The 20,749-nt window shown below is 29.2% G+C and overlaps 1 long non-coding RNA gene across 1 annotated transcript; it reads left to right on the top strand.

The window, feature by feature from the left end:
• Positions 1 to 143: 143 nt before the first annotated feature.
• On the top strand, positions 144 to 19,800 carry LOC122524605. Its single transcript, XR_006305584.1, has 2 exons — positions 144 to 724; positions 19,562 to 19,800. It is a non-coding gene; the product is annotated as an uncharacterized LOC122524605 (long non-coding RNA).
• The last annotated feature ends 949 nt before the right edge of the window (positions 19,801 to 20,749 follow it).

The following is a 20,749-nucleotide window of genomic DNA, read 5'->3' as shown; positions in this document are numbered from 1 at the left end:
AGACGAAGAAATTACGAAGCAAGCAGAGTTATATTATTATTATTGTTAGTTGATTACTGTATGGCTAGAAGAATAGACAAAGATAGAAAATCGAAAGAAGAAATTGTCCCCGTCTGTTTTTATATATCTCCGTCTTTGTTCGGTTTGATTTCATTTTCTCTCTTCCTTGGGAGGTAGAGAGAAAGAGAAAGAGAAAGAGAGAGAGAGAACATAGAGAGAATAATAGAACGTTAGTAGTCGGTCGAAGGCGAGAATCGATCTACTGTGCGATTAGGCGAATCGGCGAATGGAGAACTCCTTTGTCGTTTATCGTCGTAGAGGAGGAAAGTGTTGCGGCCGTCTCGTCACCGCTCGATATCGAGAGAAAAACGGAGAGTATATTTCCTGTTGGTAGATAGAAAAAGGAGAAGAAGAAGAAGATTTGAAAGGGTAGATAAAGAGACAAAGGGGGAAGATATATATCGACACTATCATTGATTTAAATCGTGACAGTTTTCGTCTTTTTTTAAACCAATATTCTATCACCACCATTGCCAACATTACCACCATCACCACCCCACTACTACTACACAACTATTAAACAGCTACTAGTATTCTTTACAAGAGTAACAACACGAAGGGGTGGGTAGGGACAAGGGAAGAATGGAACGCTTCAGAGTAACACCGGCTAATAACACAACGCAATATATTCAACCCTTGCAAAGATCTTCTATTCAAGAATATGGTAAGTTTTAGTTTATCACTGAAAAGAAAGAGAGAGAGAGAAAGACTTACTAGAAAAGCGTGCTAGTCAACCACGTGCTTGTATCTAACTTCAAACTATATCAAAGATTCGTCTAATTTGCAATCTCGTCAAACTATGCATGAACCGATTTTTTTTGTTCTCTCTCTCTCTCTTTTTCTTTCATGCTCTTTCTCTATGTCTCGTCGAGTCAGTGACGTTTTTTCCAGGGCTTTGACCTAACACACTTCGACGCCTGATTTTCTTATGTGTCTGGCCTATGTCGCCAAAGACGGATCGATTATTCCATCGTCGAAAGCGAAATCAACTGGAATTCTTCCTACGTGCATGCACATGTGCATGTCTCCTCTACCTACACACGTGTACTTGTGTCTCTATGTATGTGTAAATACAATGCCTTTATTGTAAAACTCGGAACGATTATTAAACCGAATTTATTTCCTACCGTAATAACATTGAAAATCAATTCTTTTTTTTGCATCATTTTATAATACGCATCGAATTCAAATTTTGTACGTTCGATTCGAATTTCGAATTTTGATCGTCTTTTAACAATGATGTATTAAAAAAAAAAAAAGAAATATAATACCATTTGAAATTTAAAACTAGGAATAGTTGGAATGAGACAAGGATGAAACTTCGAGTTGTTTATCAATATTGATTTTGAATGTGTCTCTTACGATTTTGTTTCAAAATGAAGGCATTGTACGTACGTATACGTTACATGTGTTAAGCGATTATTATTCAAGAGTTTCCATGACACAACGTCATTTCCATATTGCAATCTCGTCGTTTTGTTATCGGTGGATGGTCGAGTACGCGTTGCCTGTCAGCTTTGATTGTTTTTAGAGATAATATCTTTTTTTTTTTTTTTTTTGTCGAGGGTATCAAAGGGCTGAAAACTGACGACTAATTATTGATCCGTATATTCTCTTCCAATCCTAGCTAATCGCAATTTATTTCTTTTTTTTTTCTTTCTGATTATTATAACGATCAAAGTATACGAATATGGGTTGGAAAGTTGGAGATACTTGTGTATTTTTATTTTGAAATAATGGTTATAATGAAATTTCATATTTTAATAATAGCACAGATAGAATTTGAGCATTTAGATTTACGTTGACTGATTATTTCTTATCAAATTGACCGTGCCAGACAAGCCACACCCATACACACCTATATATACACATACACATATACACGTAAAGTCTGCATTTATAGTAGATATACACGTATGTATATTTTAAAAAAGGAACTAATATTTAACTTGATAAGAAATTTTCCGGATACTGTGCAATTTGCATATAAGAGAAATGCAAGAAGAGATAAATTGATCGATCGTCGTTGTTCTAACTCTCATAACTTTTTCTTATCCTCTTACGAAAGACTCTTAAATCAACTTAAACCGGCTTCATTCTATCGAGTTAACCTTGAACGATGGAAATACCGAGTTGACCCAAAAACTTTACCAATAATCTTTTCGCACAAATATTTCGAGAAAAAAAAATCGATCCGCTACTTTGTCATCGACACGTGTCTGTGTATTTTTACTTTTGAAAGATTTAAGATCAACATTATCGTCAAAGGTAGCAAAATAACTAATCGATTATTGTTAATCTAATTGAAATGCATTTTTTTTTTTTTTTTTTAAATGAACACCACGCACATCAAGTTTTATTTTATACAATTGTTTGCTTTTAAATGGCGCCTTAATTTGCACTTAATGCGTTTTATGATAAATACGTCCCTGTATTCTCGTAATTACAATGTATGTAACGATATCATATCACCGGTGTTATGTTAGAGAAAAAAAAAAGAAAAGGAAAAACTATATCGTTACTTTGCAAACGACATCATTTTCTGTCTTCGTTAGAGAGAAAACACTTTATTCGTTGTATGCAAGCGCAGCGATTCTATCGATAAAAGGATTCAATTTCATATTTTCCCGCTTGCGCAGTACATCTTGCGCACGACGTACGAAACAACTTTCCCTGTTTCGTTATTCTTTTGTTTTTTTTTTTTGGTTGTTACATTTATAAGAATTAATAGATATGGATTTAAAGAAAAAAATAAATTTGTTAATTAATATTTTTCTAGGATTTAACGTTAATTTAAACGTTAATAATAATAATAATATAATAATATGTTAATAATAATAATTCGTAAATTTAACGTTAAAAATATCAACGCAAAATCGGCGTGAATTTTTTTCCGAACGATCCCGATAATTTGATTACGCACGTTTTTATATGAATTTTCGACGAATGAAATATTTCGCGATAGGAAATATAAAGAGGAGACACTATGACAGAGCATAAAAAGAGGAAAGGAAGATTGTTAGACGAGATATAATGGCTCGTTGACACCCCGATAAATATGTACGACGTATTGTTTGCTATACGTGATCGTTCGATCGACAATAAAGTAGCAGTTATGAGAACAACGATGCTTGGTCATCTTTATAAACGAACCAAATATACATCTACATATTTATTTTATCGAGACTACGTGCAGTCTTTTCGAGATAAATATCTTTCGGATCGTATATACAGTTTTCATCATTTTAATAGGATATTAACGAATCGTTGACATTAAATTTTTAAAAAAAAAAGAAAGAAAGAAACAATAAGAAAAACCAAATAGGAAAATTCCAGAAATAATTAAGAATAGTTTATATTTCATTAAAAACTTTCCTCTTAAAATATTTACGAACCGATTACGTAATTATAATTAGTATTATCTTTTTTTTCTTTCTTTTCATTTTCATTAAAAATCGATTTGGTTCGTCTTTAAAAAATGATTAACATCGAATAAAATGTATGCCCAGTTGAATTTAAATTGGACACCGAACACACTGACACACATATGATGTTTGAACGCTGATTGGTTGGATTCAATGATTTGTTTCGGAGATGGATTAAATTGCAGATTAGCTGATGTGAAGGGGTTTGGGGGATTGGAGAGGGGGGAGGGTGGGGGAAGGTTATTTGATACTTTTGGAACGTCCTTAACTGGAATGCATCATTCGAAAGAAACCCAAATGCATGCATGCATGCATGCATGCATACATAGATCAGATGTTCGATAATGAAATCTCGAGTTAACGATCGATCTATTCGTGGATGTATTCGTCAAGGGCATCGAATAAAACGAAAGGAGATACTATTTTTGAGTAACTCGTTAGCCCAGCAAAGAATTGCGAGGGTGACCGATAACCGCACCCTTCCGATAATAACGCTTCACCCCTTTTTTACATAGCATGAATCATTTTCTTGTAATAATAATTATACTTTTTTCGATGTGAGAGATGAGATATATATTTATTCGTAAATATATTCGAAAAAAAAGAAAAAAAAAAGGTTTTTAATAATGAGAATAATAACGCTTTGGTTAAACTTTTTGTAGCAGGTGCAAACAAACCTCGTTAAACGATAGGAGGGGGGGGGACCTTTAAACTTATGCTCGGTCAATATTTCTCTTTTTTCTCTCGACACTAGGAATTTTTTGAAAGTATTTTAAATTAATGGATACGTTTACGTTCCATTTAACGATCCCCCTTTTATTATCGTCGTCATCATCATCATCATCGTCGTTATTATTACTATTATTATTTTTACTGTAATTATTTGTTCGAGGATTAATTCAATCATTATGAAAAGAATTCAATATTAAAAATATTATTAATAACAGGTGATTCGTTATTTTTAGCCTTAACAAAATTCATAGTTGCTTTATTTACTTTGTATAATTATCACGTTAAATTTATAATTTTTTTTTTTTGTTATTATTTTTCGTTCGACCAGTCAAAGGGCGAAGTTCGTTGCGACGAGAAAGGTGAATTGCGGTGTAGAAAAAGGGTGGTAGAGGAGGGTGGAGGAAGAGGGGGGGTTGAAAGCAGCTGCATCCCTGCTACAAAAGCGGAGCCAGCAGCGGGGGTCGATAATCGTGCAACTCCACCCTCTTCCTCCTCCTCCTTCTCCTCCTCCCCATCCTCCGCACCCTTCGGTCCCTCAAACTCGCTCGATTCCTCTTTTTTTCGTTCTACTCAGTACGAAGAACACCCGCACGTTTTATTAATCACATTAACAACAACGAGATCATCCATTAACCCTTTTTTTATTTCCACCACCCACATATCTTTCCTCCCTTATTTTATGTACCTTCAACCCCCAATCTTTTCGATATCCGTGCCCGATGGGAAGTAATTTGCTTGATTGCATACAAAAAATAAAAATCTTCGTTAAGGTTCGAGGACGGATTATTTTGTTTCTTTTTTAATCTTTTATTGATAAGAAAGAGACCAATGGTAATTTTGTAGAGAAAAATATTAGGAGAAAGGAAGAGAGAAAGAGAGAGAGAGAGAGATTGGTTTTATTAAATAAATAAAGTTGTGTCTGATGCACACACGGTGTTGTAAAAATTTTCAACAAATATTTCTCGTTATAATTTTATTACAATTTTATTTTGAGAATGCACGTTCAACGTTGACCACACCACTCATTCAAAATTATCTCATTCGAGATGGAAAATAGAAAAAATATTATTTTTAAGTAACAAAAGTGTGTGACGGATAAAAAAGAGAGATATAAGAATAAAAATGATTGAATTTTAAAGTAACACAAACACACACACACACACGTTTATACGTACGTATATATTTATACAATAGTAGTAGAAAGGTGAAAATAAAGGTGCGGTTCGAGTTATTATATTTCCATAGCCAGCCATTGTTGTTTCAACCACCCTTCCATTTTTCAAGCACGTTTAGTCCCAAAGCCCCGTTAGTTCTCGTTCATTCCTACCGAGGGCGCACTTGTTTCCAATGAAAACCACCCTGAGAAGCGTACGGTGGCACCCTCCTGCGAGTTACGTTCAAATCATCCTTAGGGGGGTTGATATCGAAACTTTTTTACCTACCCTCTTAGAACGAGATGAATCTAATACTTGAGAAGTATAACACTCGACGGAGAGAATCGCGGTACACAATTCCTCACTTGAAATATTCATGGAAAATTGAATTCCATATCAAATATGAATAGAAGTTTACACACATACACCCACACATACACACACATTTATATAGAGATATATAATAGCGTAAAATTTTCAAAATTCATTTCGTATTTTCTTTCCACTCGAACGTTCAACTCTCATCTTCTTTATTTCTTCTTCTTATTTTCTTATTATTTTTTTTTTCAAATCTACTTCGCGGCCCCAGAATTTTTCTATTAGACACAGTCTCGCGCGTATTTTCGTTGCGCATCCCGATCTTTTAAGTGATTGCGAGAGGGAGCGTTAAAAAATAAGAAGAAGAAAAAAAAACATACAGGAGAGAGAGAGAGAGAGATAGAAAGAACTCGTATTTTTAAAATATCGCTCGACCTCGTTTCTTCTTCGATCTTTTTTTTCTTTTTTTTTTTTTTTTTTTCGCAATTCTCCGTCCGTAGTTGCGTTTCCGCGATCCCACCACCGACCATCGTGGCTTCCTTTTTTTTTTTTCCCTATTTTTTCTTCTCTCTCTCTCTCTCTCTCTTTTTTCATAGAATTTTATTTTGTTTGTCTTCGTTGGCCCAAGCCAGTCTTTCGACGAGATCTATTCCCGATCTCCGTGTGGAATTCATATTTCTGATTTACCTATGTAGTATATGCAAATATGTGTGTATGTATTATATATATGTGTGTTTTTATGTGTGTATATGTGTTAACATATGTGCCGTTGGAAACACTAATGGCGAATGTTGAAGTTTATTCTTTCAATTCTCTTGATTTTTTTTTTCCTCCTGCTTTTTTTATTTAGTTTATTTTTTCTTTTTCTTTTTCTTTTTCTTTTTTTTTTGTTTATTTTCAGACTCTCTTCCGAGACGTATCGTTATTATTTTATTTCTTTTTTTTTTTTTTTTCGATCCTATGTCATTTCTCTCTTCTCTTTCGCGAAGTCTACGTTGGCAATTTTTCTTTACTTCATTTTAATTTATTTTTTTTTATTTGTATTTGTTCTTTTTGTATTTTGTTTTGTCATCGCAAGTCGGAGGTTTTTCAATTTATTTATTTTTTTTTCTTTCTTTTCTTTACGTAATAACGTGATATATTTTTTTTTAAATAATAATAAAAGCGCGGAGTATCAAAGGGATACGCGTCTTGGGTGAAAAGAAAAAACTCGATCAAAGGAAAAAATGAATATATATATATATATATAATTCAGTTTGTTCAAAGAAGTTGCACGATGGAAAATAATTATTTGTCGAGATAACGAACTAACTTTTGATGGATGTTTTTTGTAAATACGTTAAAACTAGAAAATATATTGGATTTGGGTGGGATCGATCGTTTGTAAACATTTGGCCTAAAATACGTTTAATATTTAATTGTAAAATATCTGATAGTAAGTAAACGAGGGTTACCATAATTGTCGTAGAGAAAAATACCATATAAAATTGTAGATGAACATTTACTTAATCGATAAACAGAATTTTTGATTCTAATATAAAAACCAGTCAATTTAATCAGTCCTATAATAATTCATATGAAAATTAATTGTAAGGGATATCTGAAGGTAATGATTCAAACGTAATTCAAACGATTCAAAGTAACAAAGGTTGCCATAATTGTCGTAGGGGAATACCATATAAAATTATAGATGAATATTTACTTAATCGATAAATAGAATTTTTATTTCCAATATAAAAACCAGTTAATTTGATCAGTCTTATAATAATTCATATGAAAATTAATTGTAAGGGATATCTGAAGGTAACGATTCAAACGTAATTCAAACGATTCAAAGTAACAAAGGTTGCCATAATTGTCGTAGGGGAATACCATATAAAATTGTAAATAAATATTTACTTAATGGATAAATAGAATTTTTGATTGCAATATAAAAACCAGTCAATTTGAATATTAATATAATAATATATGAATATTAATAATATATATATAATTCACATATGATGATATATTCAATAATTCATATTCCTATAATAATTCATATGAAAATTAATTGTAAGGAATATCTGAGGATTACGATTTGAAGTAACAAAGATTGCCATAATTGTCGTAGAGAGAAATGTCATATAAAATTGTAAATAAACATTTACTTAATCGATAAACAGAATTTTTGATTGCAATATAAAAACCAGTCAATTTGAATATTATATAATAATAATGAAATATTAATAATACATATAATAATTCATATGATGATATATTCAATAATTCACATTCCTATAATAATTCGTATGAAAATTAATTGTAAGGAATATCTGAGGATTAGGATTTGAAGTAACAAAGATTGCCATAATTGTCGTACAGAGAAATACCATATAAAATTGTAAATAAATATTTACTTAATGGATAAACAGAATTTTTGATTGCAATATAAAAACCAGTCAATTTGTATATTAATATAATAATAATATGAAATATTAATAATAAATATAATAATTCATGATGATATATTCAATAATTCATATTCCTATAATAATTCATATGAAATTAATTGTAAGGAATATCTGAGGATTAGGATTTGAAGTAACAAAGATTGCCATAATTGTCGTAAAGAGAAATGCCATATAAAATTGTAAATAAACATTTACTTAATCGATAAACAGAATTTTCATTCCAATATAAAAACCAGTCAATTTGTGAATATTAATATAATAATATGAAATATTAATAATATATATAATAATTCATATGATGATATATTCAATAATTCACATTCCTATAATAATTCATATGAAAATTAATTGTAAGGAATATCTGAGGATTAGGATTTGAAGTAACAAAGGTTGCCATAATTGCCAGAATTGAAAGAATAAACCATATAAAATTATAGATGAATATTTACTTAATCGATAAACAGAATTTTTGATTGCAATATAAAAACCAGTCAATTTGAATATAATTCATATGATGATATATTCAATAATTCATATTCCTGTAATAATTCATATGAAAATTAATTGTAAGGAATATCTGAGGATTAGGATTTGAGGTAACAAAGGTTGCCATAATTGCCAGAATTGAAAGAATAAACCATATAAAATTATAGATGAATATTACTTAATGGATAAACAGAATTTTTCATTCCAATAAAAACCAGTCAATTTGAATATTAATATATATAATATGAAATATTAATAATATATATAATAATTCACATATGATGATATATTCAATAATTCATATTCCTATAATAATTCGTATGAAAATTAATTGTAAGGAATATCTGAGGATTAGGATTTGAGGTAACAAAGGTTGCCATAATTGTCGTAAGGAATAATCTAAAGTTGTCAGATGTGTATTCGTTTATTCAGTTTCTCTCTCTCCCTCTCTCCCCCTCTCCCTTTTCTTTCTAGTTGGATTCATAACGTATGACGCGTTTCTACACAGCCACATATTATGTATACTCAGACATTCCGTCGACATGGCATTCTGCCAGAACAGCAAAGCTACTACTACCTTCGTGTTTATCAACAGGGAATTATGCTAACGCGCCCGTCGACCGAGCAAAGCCAGTGGTCCGTCTATTCCTTGACGTTTCATACGCCTCTGACGTATATCGTTTCAGAGAACCACAAGTCTCTCTCTCTCTCTCTCTCTATCTGTATCTCATTTTTTTCGAAAAGCTTTTTCACTCATAAACGTAAATTATTATTCCGATAAACTCAATTGGAATTTATAAACAATTTCGATTGCCAATAACTCGAATTTTCTTTTATTATTTCTCACTTTCTTTCTTTTCTTTTACATTTTACAATTAATATTATTATTTTTTCTTTTTATTATTCGTATTTTATGTATTTTAATAATTATGATTGTGAGAATTTTTTGATATCTGTAAGATGGAATGATTTAGGAATAACGATTGGTTCGCATATTTTTTATTTTTCTTTAATTAATCACACTCTGGGAACAATACATCTTACAATTAATATTATAATTTTTTTCTTTTTTCTTTTGTATTATTCGTATTTTATATATTTTAATAATTATGATTGTGAGAATTTTTTGATACTGTAAGATGAAACGATTTAGGAACAACGATTGGTTCGCATATTTATTTTTTCTTTAATAAATCACACTCTGGGAACAATACATTAATTTATCTATTTATATAAAATATGGGATTCCATTTTCTATTCTAGCTTTGATTAATCTTCTAAAAAAAAGAAAAAAGATAAAAACATCTCAAATTAAGTTGAATCTTTTTTCTTCTCTCTCTCTCTCTCTCTCTTTCTCTCTCTCTCTCTCTCTCTCTATCTGTATCTCTTTTTTTTCGAAAAGCTTTTTCACTCATAAACGTAAATTATTATTCCGATAAACTCAATTGGAATTTATAAACAATTTCGATTGCCAATAACTCGAATTTTCTTTTATTATTTCTCACTTTCTTTCTTTTCTTTTACATCTTACAATTAATATTATTTTTTTTTCTTTGTATTATTCGTATTTTATATATTTTAATAATTATTTATTATTGTGAGAATTTTTTGATATCTGTAAGATGGAATGATTTAGGAACAACGATTGGTTCGCATATTTTTTTTTTCTTTAATTAATCACACTCTGGGAACAATACATATTTTTTTCATTTTGTATTATTCGTATTTTATATATTTTAATAATTATTTATTATTATGAGAATTTTTTGATATCTGTAAGATGGAATGATTTAGGAACAACGATTGGTTCGCATATTTTTTTTTTCTTTAATTAATCACACTCTGGGAACAATACATCTTACATTTAATATTATAATTTTTTTATTTTTTTTTTTTGTATTATTCGTATTTTATATATTTTAATAATCATTTATTATTGTGAGAATTTTTTGATATCTGTAAGATGAAACGATTTAGGAACAACGATTGGTTCGCATATTTTTTTTTTTTCTTTAATTAATCACACTCTGGGAACAATACATATTTTTTTCTTTTTGTATTATTCGTATTTTATATATTTTAATAATTATTTATTATTATGAGATTTTTTGATATCTGTAAGATGAAACGATTTAAGAACAACGATTGGTTCGCATATTTTTTTTTTCTTTAATTAATCACACTCTGGGAACAATACATTAATTTATTTATTTATATAAAATATGGGATTCCATTTTCTATTCGAGCTTTGATTAATCTTCTAAAAAAAAAGAAAAAAACATCTCAAATTAAGTTGAATCTTTTTTCTTCTCTCTCTCTCTATTTATCAACTTGCTATTGTTTTATATTCATTACCTCTCTCTCTCTCTCTCTTATCCAGTGATTTATTATTATAGTTTGCGTTACGAGATTGATGATGGGAAAACGTTTTCTCGTTGGTTGTTAGAAGAAAAAGGTAATAGGAAATTGTTAAGGAAATAGAGAATAATTTGGAAGGGTGTTGTTAGGAAGGGTGTGGTCAATGAAAAAAATATTACCTGTTTTATTAATTTTGTTTAGTTTTACTTCTTTCGAAGTGCAAAGTGCGTTTAGTCTAATAAATGTTTCATAAGTGATGTCTCTCGAGTAGTTGAGTAACATTAATTATGGTTAGTCGATACCGAAAATAGCTTAGGTTATTTTTACTCCTTTCTAATGTCGTAACTTAGAAATTTTGCATACATTCAAAAATAATATTCTCATATTTAGTTGATCATTCGTTAAACGCACGATGCATGATTTTAATATCCATTAAAATTATAATTAATTAAGAATTAATATTATAATTGATATAATCCTTTTTCTTTCATTTTTTTTTTATAAATAATAATAAGTAATAATAAAAAAAAATATAAATAAAATAGACACGTTGAAAGAGAAAGATGGAAATCTTTTTAGAATCGTTTGAGTTCAACGTAAAAAGAAAAAAAGAGAGAAAAATCACAAAGTTGACTTTATCAAAGTTTCTTTTTATCCTTGCACAAATATACACACATACACTCCAATACATATACGTATCACGTATACCACATAAACGTTATTTCTCATTCGCCATAGCAACTTTTCTTTCTCTTAAGTTCACCAAGCGAATGCCTCGAACGTTCGTTCTTTCGTTCGTCGAGTTTTCAGTTTGTTCTTTTTCCTTTGTAAAAGAATGGAAAGAAGATGGAAGTAGGAATAGAAATAGGAAAAGGGTGATTGTGTGAGGTCTCGCGACCGTGAACGCAACGAAAGAAGAAGGAGGAGGAGGAGGGGGAGGAGGGGGAGGATTTATCGATTGCCATGTAAATCGGCAACCTTCGTTTGCATCGTCTCCAAAAGAAATACTTGACACCGATCTGCCTTTTTCTCGTCTTCCTAATAGTAAAAAAAAAAAAGGATAAGAAATAGGAATGAAATAGAAATTCATTCAGCCTATCCTATCTTTTACCATTTCTATTAGGAATTTTCTTTTTTATTATTCTTATATACTTTTCATATATTAATCATTTTTATTAACACATAAATCAAACGCAAATGATAAGTATTATAATAAACTTATATTAATAATAAATTTATAATTAAACATGCGTAAAAAAAATAGGATAGGTTGAACAATAATTGCATAGAAAATATCTATGCATTCCTAGAATTAATAATTATTTTATTTTTGTTTTTGTAATCATATTTACACGTGTATAACACATTTTAGGATATTTATAAATATTCTTTAATTAATACGAACATGATTGAAGTATAACAATCACGTGACTCATCATCATCATAATCATCGTCATAGTAATTGTCATTGTATTTAATAATATAAGTATTATATAATGATAAGTATTATAATAAACATATTAATAATAAATTTATAATTAAACACGCGTAAAAAAAATAGGATAGGTTGAACAATAATTGCATAGAAAATATCTATGCATTCCTAGAATTAATAATCATTTTATTTTTGTTTTTGTAATCATATTTACACGTGTACAACATACACATTTTAGGATATTCATAAAAATTCTGTTATTAATACGAACATGATTGAAGTATAACAATCACGTGACTCATCATCATCATAATAATTGTCATTGTATTTAATAATATAAGTATTATATAATGATAAGTATTATAATAAACATATTAATAATAAATTTATAATTAAACACGTAAAAAAATAGGATAGGTTGAACATCATCATCATAATCATCATAATCATAATAATTGTCATTGTATTTAATAATATAAGTATTATACAATGATAAATATTATAATAAACATATTAATAATAAATTTATAATTAAACACGCGTAAAAAAAAATAGGATAGGTTGAACAATAATTGCATAGAAAATATTTATGCATTCCTAGAATTAATAATCATTTTATTTTTGTTTTTGTAATCAAACATACACATTTTAGGATATTCATAAAAATTCTTTAATTAATACGAACATGATTGAAGTATAACAATCACGTGACTGATCATCATCATAATCATCATAATAATTGTCATTGTATTTAATAATATAAGTATTATAATAAACTTATTAATAATAATTTATAATTAAACACGTAAAAAAATAGGATAGGTTGAACATCATCATCATAATCATCATAATCATAATAATTGTCATTGTATTTAATAATATAAGTATTATATAATGATAAGTATTATAATAAACATATTAATAATAAATTTATAATTAAACACGTAAAAAAATAGGATAGGTTGAACAATAATTGCATAGAAAATATCTATGCATTCCTAGAATTAATAATCATTTTATTTTTGTTTTTGTAATCAAACATACACATTTTAGGATATTCATAAAAATTCTTTAATTAATACGAACATGATTGAAGTATAACAATCACGTGACTCATCATCATCATAATAATTGTCATTGTATTTAATAATATAAGTATTATATAATGATAAGTATTATAATAAACATATTAATAATAAATTTATAATTAAACGCGTAAAAAAAATAGGATAGGTTGAACAATAATTGCATAGAAAATATGTATGCATTCCTAGAATTAATAATCATTTTATTTTTGTTTTTGTGATCAAACATACACATTTTAGGATATTCATAAATATTTTTTAATTAATACGAACATGATTGAAGTATAACAATCACGTGACTCATCATAATCATCATAATCATCATAATCATCATAATTGTCATTGTATTTAATAAACTATACGCATAATAATGGGTACGACACGAAATAAATGCTCATCGTTGCAAGGAAGTTTGTTTATCCGATGGCTTCTGGCTGAGCAACTGTTTCGAATCCAGAATTAATGTCACCGGCCGTTTTCTCTTTTTTTATTTCTTTCTTTCTCTCTTTCTCTCTCTCTCTCTCTCTCTCTTTGTTTGTATGTTAAAACGATATATAGCAAGGAATATATACATGACGCATTATTATCCGAGAGTAAATGTCAATTGACGCGTTGAGCTAACCGATACGCGACTCCGTAGTTTACCACCGTTTATACGCACACTTTTTCCCACAACACCAGAGACCCAACGCAACGCAACACAACACGACACACAACTCTTTAAACGAGATAAAAGAATGCCGACATTTTATAGTTCGTGGGAAACGCATTGTTTTTTTTCTTCTTTTTTTTTATTATTATATAGCGCAGATGTAACCCTATTACCTCCACGCTTACCCAACTGACCCTTTTCTTTCTTGGAAAGAGAGAGAGAGAGAGACAATTTATTGAAGTTAATATTATTTCTGGGTATTTTTTCTAGTTGTTGAAATTATTTTTAATTACTGTTGGCATACAAGTCATTAACGGTTTGATACTTCAATTGGTTATTTGTATTCGCGATTTTAGATTATTTTACTTGTGTGTGTATATTTTATTGAATATTTTTGTCCATTTTAATTTTGTCTATTTTAATTATTAAAAAAAAAAAAAAACAAGCAAAAAATAATTAGAAAAATAATTCAAATGAAAAGAAAATGAAAAAAAGAAGGTAAATTTAATCGAATTAATTAGTGGAAGTAAATAATTTGTCGATGATAAAATAACATTTTAATTATTACAATTAGGTGTTATTATCGTCCGTCATTAATACTTCACTTCGTAACTGTTTGACATTACGTAAGTGCAGAAGCGTTCGGGAAAGTGTAGATAATATGTAAGCAGCGTAGGTTTGAGTCAGCTCGTGACTTTAAAGCGCGCTAGAACAATTAATTTATTATTATGAATTTATATTTAAGTTCCGCAGATAACCGGTTTAAGCGGTTCGTGTTGTCTGCTGCTGCCTGCTATGATTATCATCATCGTGATCATCATAATCATCATCATCATCATCATGTTCGTCATTGTCATTCAACATAACTGACTTGGTTGCATGCTTCGCGAGATTATTCAGCCAACTACTCCGAGTACTTTTATCTTCTCGTTCGATTTACAGCAAGCAGCAAGTAGCGCAAGTAGCAGCAGCTGTTTCGGCTACGACGCTTTGTTAATCGTTTGCTATGATTCCACTGCACACACTCGTTGCATGTTTCGTTTTAAAGCTCTGATCTGGCACCATTGCAAAGAAAAAGAAAAAGAAAAAGAAAAAAAGTATAAATGCGTGATCCAAATACGCGTGTGCCGCATATTCCTCGTGTATTTTCAATGTAAGAGTATGCAACGCGACACGTGTTACAAAATTATGCGACTCGTACGTTGCACTTTTCAATTGGTTGTACTTTTTTATTAAACGAGAATGACACAAATAGTTAGGAAAATTGTAATTATCATTTTGTAATTATTTGATAGATATATTTGTGATGTTGATGATTGTGTATGTTTGTTTCTCTGTGTGTGTGTGTTGGAGATTTAATGATAGAAAATATTTGTAAAAAATATTTTTAATATACCAAGAGGATCAATGTTTTATGACATTTTTATAAAATAATTTATTTATAATAATTTGTTTTTTTTTCTTTTTATAGAAATTTAAATAAGCAAATCATACAATCATATGTTTCTCTGTGTATGTGTTGGAGATTTAATGATAGAAAATATTTGTAGAAAATATTTTTAATATACCAAGAGGATCAATGTTTTATGACATTTTTATAAAATAATTTATTAATGACAATTTGTTTTTTTTTTTTATTATAGAAATTTAAATAAGCAAATCATACAATCATATGTTTCTCTGTGTGTGTGTTGGAGATTTAATGATAGAAAAAATTTGTAGAAAATATTTTTGATATACCAAGAGGATCAATGTTTTATGACATTTTTATAAAATAATTTATTTATAATAATTTGTTTTTTTTTTTTTTATTACAGAAAATCAAATAAGCAAATCATACAATCATATGTTTCTCTGTGTGTGTGTTGGAGATTTAATGATAGAAAATATTTGTAAAAAATATTTTTGATATACCAAGAGTATCAATGTTTTATGACATTTTTATAAAATAATTTATTAATGACAATTTGTTTTTTTTTTTTATTATAGAAATTTAAATAAGCAAATCATACAATCATATGTTTCTCTGTGTATGTTGGAGATTTAATGAAAGAAAATATTGTAGAAAAATTTTTGATATACCAAGAGGATCAATGTTATATGACATTTTATAAAATAATTTATTAATGACAATTTGTTTTTTTTTATTATAGAAATCATCAATAAGTAAATCATACAATCATATGTTTCTCTGTGTGTGTGTTGGAGATTTAATGATAGAAAATATTTGTAGAAAATATTTTTAATATACCAAGAGGATCAATGTTTTATGACATTTTTATAAAATAATTTATTTATAATAATTTGTTTTTTTTTTTTATTATAGAAATTCAAATAAGCAAATCATACAATCATATGTTACATACATTTTATTCTTATATGTTACAAACTAACAGGATGTAATTCTTATCTACGTATAAAAGACAGGGGGAATCATTGACAAGATTGATACAAAAGAAGTTCCTTTGATTTACGAGATCACAGGATGTTGTACGTGGTTCTTACGGCAAGGAAATAAATGTGCATACTCGTGTCCTTGAGAGAAAAATATCGTGCATATCTCTCTTTTTCTCGAAGTTCACCTACTACTCATCGAATCTTTATTCTTTATTCTTTCTTCTTCTTCTTCTTCTTCTTCTTCTTTTTCTTTTTATTTTTCATTTTATTTTTCATGCTGACACAAACCAGCAAATCAAATCTACCTATATCATTTCTGTATTGATCGTTTATTCGCGTAGTAGTGCGAGAAGGTGACTTCTTAGAAGAATCCTTGGAAGAAAAACTAGGATAAAAATATGCACGGATGAATGCAATATTTTATCAAATTCAATCGTACACCAACCCAAGACGCGTGTTACAACCAATCTCTCCTCGTCGTTTTTAGATTTGCAAACAATTTTGTCAGACCTCAACGATACTTTTCTCTTACGATTTAGACACGTATATAAATAAATAAATACATATATATATAAATAAATAATACTATGCAGTAACTTATCACATCAATTCTTTCGGAATAAAAATCTAGAAGAATAAAAACAAAAACAAAAAGAAAGGGGAAAGAACGTAGAATCAAACTTGCATCGGTTGAATAAAATATTCTACGCACGGTTCGTACTTTCGATAATAATAATTTCCATTTGGAAAAAAATAAAACGAATCTATACTTCCTATCATATTCTACATTACATCTATCGTTATATAAAATGAAAAAAAAAATAAAAAAAGTAAAAAACAATTCGAGTCAATTGAAGTTTAATCCCCTTTTATCCGTTACCTGTAGTATTGTACAAAACAATAAGAAGAAAAAGAAAAAGAAGAAAAAAAAGAAGAAGAAGAAGAATACGAAAATAAAAATAAAAATGTGTAGTCAAAGTTTATCGTTAAAATCGGAAAAAGGCATGCGTTTCACGTGCTAGGGAAAAATCTTTTTGGGTTTATTCGTGTCGCGGAATACCGTAGTAGTAGATGAGAGTGGAGAGACAGAGAGAGACAGAGAGAGAGGGGGGAGGGGGGTTTTAAAGTTGGGTCGAGAGACTTGCATCCATCCCCGATCAGTGGGAGGGAGGGAGGGAGGGAGGGTTTCATCGACCCAATCGAGCTTGGGGTGGAGCTTAAGCTACACGTCCGCGTCAGCACCTCTTCTTTCTCTTCTCTTCTCTTCTAGTGGGCCTTCATACTCGTCTCACCTACATTTCCCCTACCATTTTACACATTCACACACACACACATACACACAGACAGACAGACAGATACACACAGATATACACAGGGACTAGAACTCAGCACCTTTTCCACCCTCCAACTCTTCACAGTCCATCTCTTTCACCGCCAAACCCTCCCCCCCCTCCTCCAGCCCCCACCCCACCCACTCACCCAGCCTTTTCTCACCCATTTCCACTCCTCGTTCGGTTTCATCTAAATCTACACATACTTAACTGCTATCATCCCTCCCTCCCTCCATTCCTCCCCCTCCCTCCCTTCCTCCCCCTACTCAAGGTCTTCAAAAATCTGCTGGAATATTCATTGACAACAATTTTTCACTGAACGTTTAAGAAAATATTGGTACAATTTCTTTTTTTTTTTTTTTGGGAGTGGGGTGGGAGGAGGAGGAGGGATAATTTCAAGGGAATAGATCGATCGATGTACCCAGGACGTGGATTTTTCTTTTTTTTTTTTTTCTTTTTTTATTGTCCGGGGTAAAAATGTCGATTTCCATTTTACCCCGACGCTTGTTCCTTCTTTTTATTTTTTTTTTTTTTTGATCGCAACAAATCGACGGAACGCGGGATGTGTTTACTTTTCTTTTTTTTTTCGTTTTTTTTTTTTCATTTCTTCGTTTGGTTCTGTGGAAAAAGTGTAGGATTCTAATGACCAGCTGTGATCGTTAAAAAATAAAAAAAAGAATGATGTTAACTTTTTATATCTTTATACACGAATGATTGCATTATTAATGCATGAATAATAATAATAAATACTTGGAACTGGAGTTTTAAATTATTGGTGGTCATAAAAGAAATCATGAAGAAAGAATAAAGTATTTTTCTTATTCTCTCTCTCTCTCTCAAAGTTATGTTAATTTTATTCAATTGAAATATTCCTCGTTTATTATACATTTTGCGAAGTATTATTAGGACTTTTTTTTTTATTTAATGTTTCTTTTTTCTTTATCTTTCTTTTTTTTTTGTTGAATTAAGCGAACAAGACATTTTCATTCGTACTCGTTTTGCCCATTTTTTTTTTCTTCGGAATAGAAAAAAAAAAATACAAAGTCTATTCACAAACACACCAGCTGTGGTCGTTTAGTCGAGAGACAAAATAAAAAATAAGTATTCTCCGTTTATAACGGGATCATGATACATTTGCTATTGCATTGGACGTTAATGAATACTTGGAACTCGAGTTTAGGGAGTAAACGTTGATAACAAAAAAAAAAAAAAATAAAAAGGAAAAAAAAACAACGAACAATTGCGAGGAATGTGTGTTTTTCTATTTTATTTCTTAAAACATTGCACATTTATCCCATATTATATTATATTTTCTTTTTTTAATCGAATATAAATTGACAACATATTTCCATCTTATTATTAATATTATTATCAATATTAAAAGAAAAAGGATTTGTATTATCTCATCATTGTTTGTCGTAATTTAATTAAAAATCAAGTAAAAACGATTTAATAAAAAAATAATATAATCGTGTTCACATATAATTTGTGATATATAAATTTTAATTTATAAAATATTTTTCGCATAAATTTTGAAGGAAAAAAATAAATACACCGACACACACATACACACACATTTGTCTTTTTTTTATTCGACGAATTTCATAAACGTAGAGTAAAGGAAGGAACATACATAAATTATTATTAACATAACATCGTTTGTTTTATGTTTCAGATCAAGCACCCAATGGCACCCAAGTGGAACACCTTGTCGCCATATCGACCAATGCCTGTGAGTAATTTCCCACAAGGGAAAACTTTATATTCCCGCGATTATGCTATTTGTACTTGTTCCAATTCGACCCTTTTTGCCGATTTATCCAATTTCCTCTTCCCCTTCCTCCGCCCCATCTGTGTGTTTTTGATCTATTTATAACGCATGTATATAGGTACGCCCATTACCATAGATACAAATTTTGGAAATTTTAACGGGAAAAGATATTGACACGATTTCATAAATTTGATCATACTCGAAATAAAAACTTTTACGTAGAACGACGTGGAATATCTTCCGGTATACGAATGATATGATATATTCGCATAATTAATTATAAAACATTTTTTACTTATTCGTGTATCGTATAAAACACTTTCCTGCTCGTTTTTATCAAACTATCTGTTATAAATAATCGACGAAGTGGTTGCATGCACGATAATCTTCATACTTTATTTGTTTTATACAATTTTCCGATACGAAATTGACGACATATTTTTTAATAATATTTTTCGAATATTTCTAATGGAATATTTTTTCTTATTAGATGTTGCCAATTGATACGAAAAAAAAAATTGTAACAAATCGTTAGGAATCTATAAAAAGATGGTAGAAATTATTTGAGAAAAAAAAAAAGGATAATCGTCATACCTTTTTCTTTTTTTTTTTTCTTTCAATTCTTCAATACGAAATTGATGATATATTTTTAAATAATATTTTCGAATAAATCTAATGGAATATTTTTTCTTAGATGTTGCCAATTGATACGAAAAAAAATTGTAACAAATCGTTACGAACCTATAAAAAGATGTTAGAAATTATTTGAGAAAAAAAAACAAAAAAAGGATAATCGTTTAACTATTTTCTTTTGTTTTTTTTTCTTTTCTTCAATACGAAATTGACGAGATATTTTTTAATAATATTTTTCGAATATTTCTAATGGAATATTTTTTCTTAGATGTTGCCAATTGATGCGAAAAAAAAAATTGTAACAAATCGTTACGAATCTACAAAAAGATGTTAGAAATTATTTGAAAAAAAAAAGGATAATCGTCATACCTTTTTCTTTTTTTTTTTCTTTCAATTCTTCAATACGAAATTGATGAAAAACTTTTTAATAACATTTTTCGAATATTTCTAATCGAATAT

Source organism: Polistes fuscatus, unplaced genomic scaffold (assembly GCF_010416935.1).
Source record: "Polistes fuscatus isolate 324 unplaced genomic scaffold, CU_Pfus_HIC Scaffold8, whole genome shotgun sequence".
NCBI classification, from domain to species: Eukaryota; Metazoa; Arthropoda; class Insecta; order Hymenoptera; family Vespidae; genus Polistes; species Polistes fuscatus.
The sequence above is the reverse complement of the archived record's forward strand: the minus strand, read 5'-3'. Positions and strand labels throughout refer to the sequence as shown.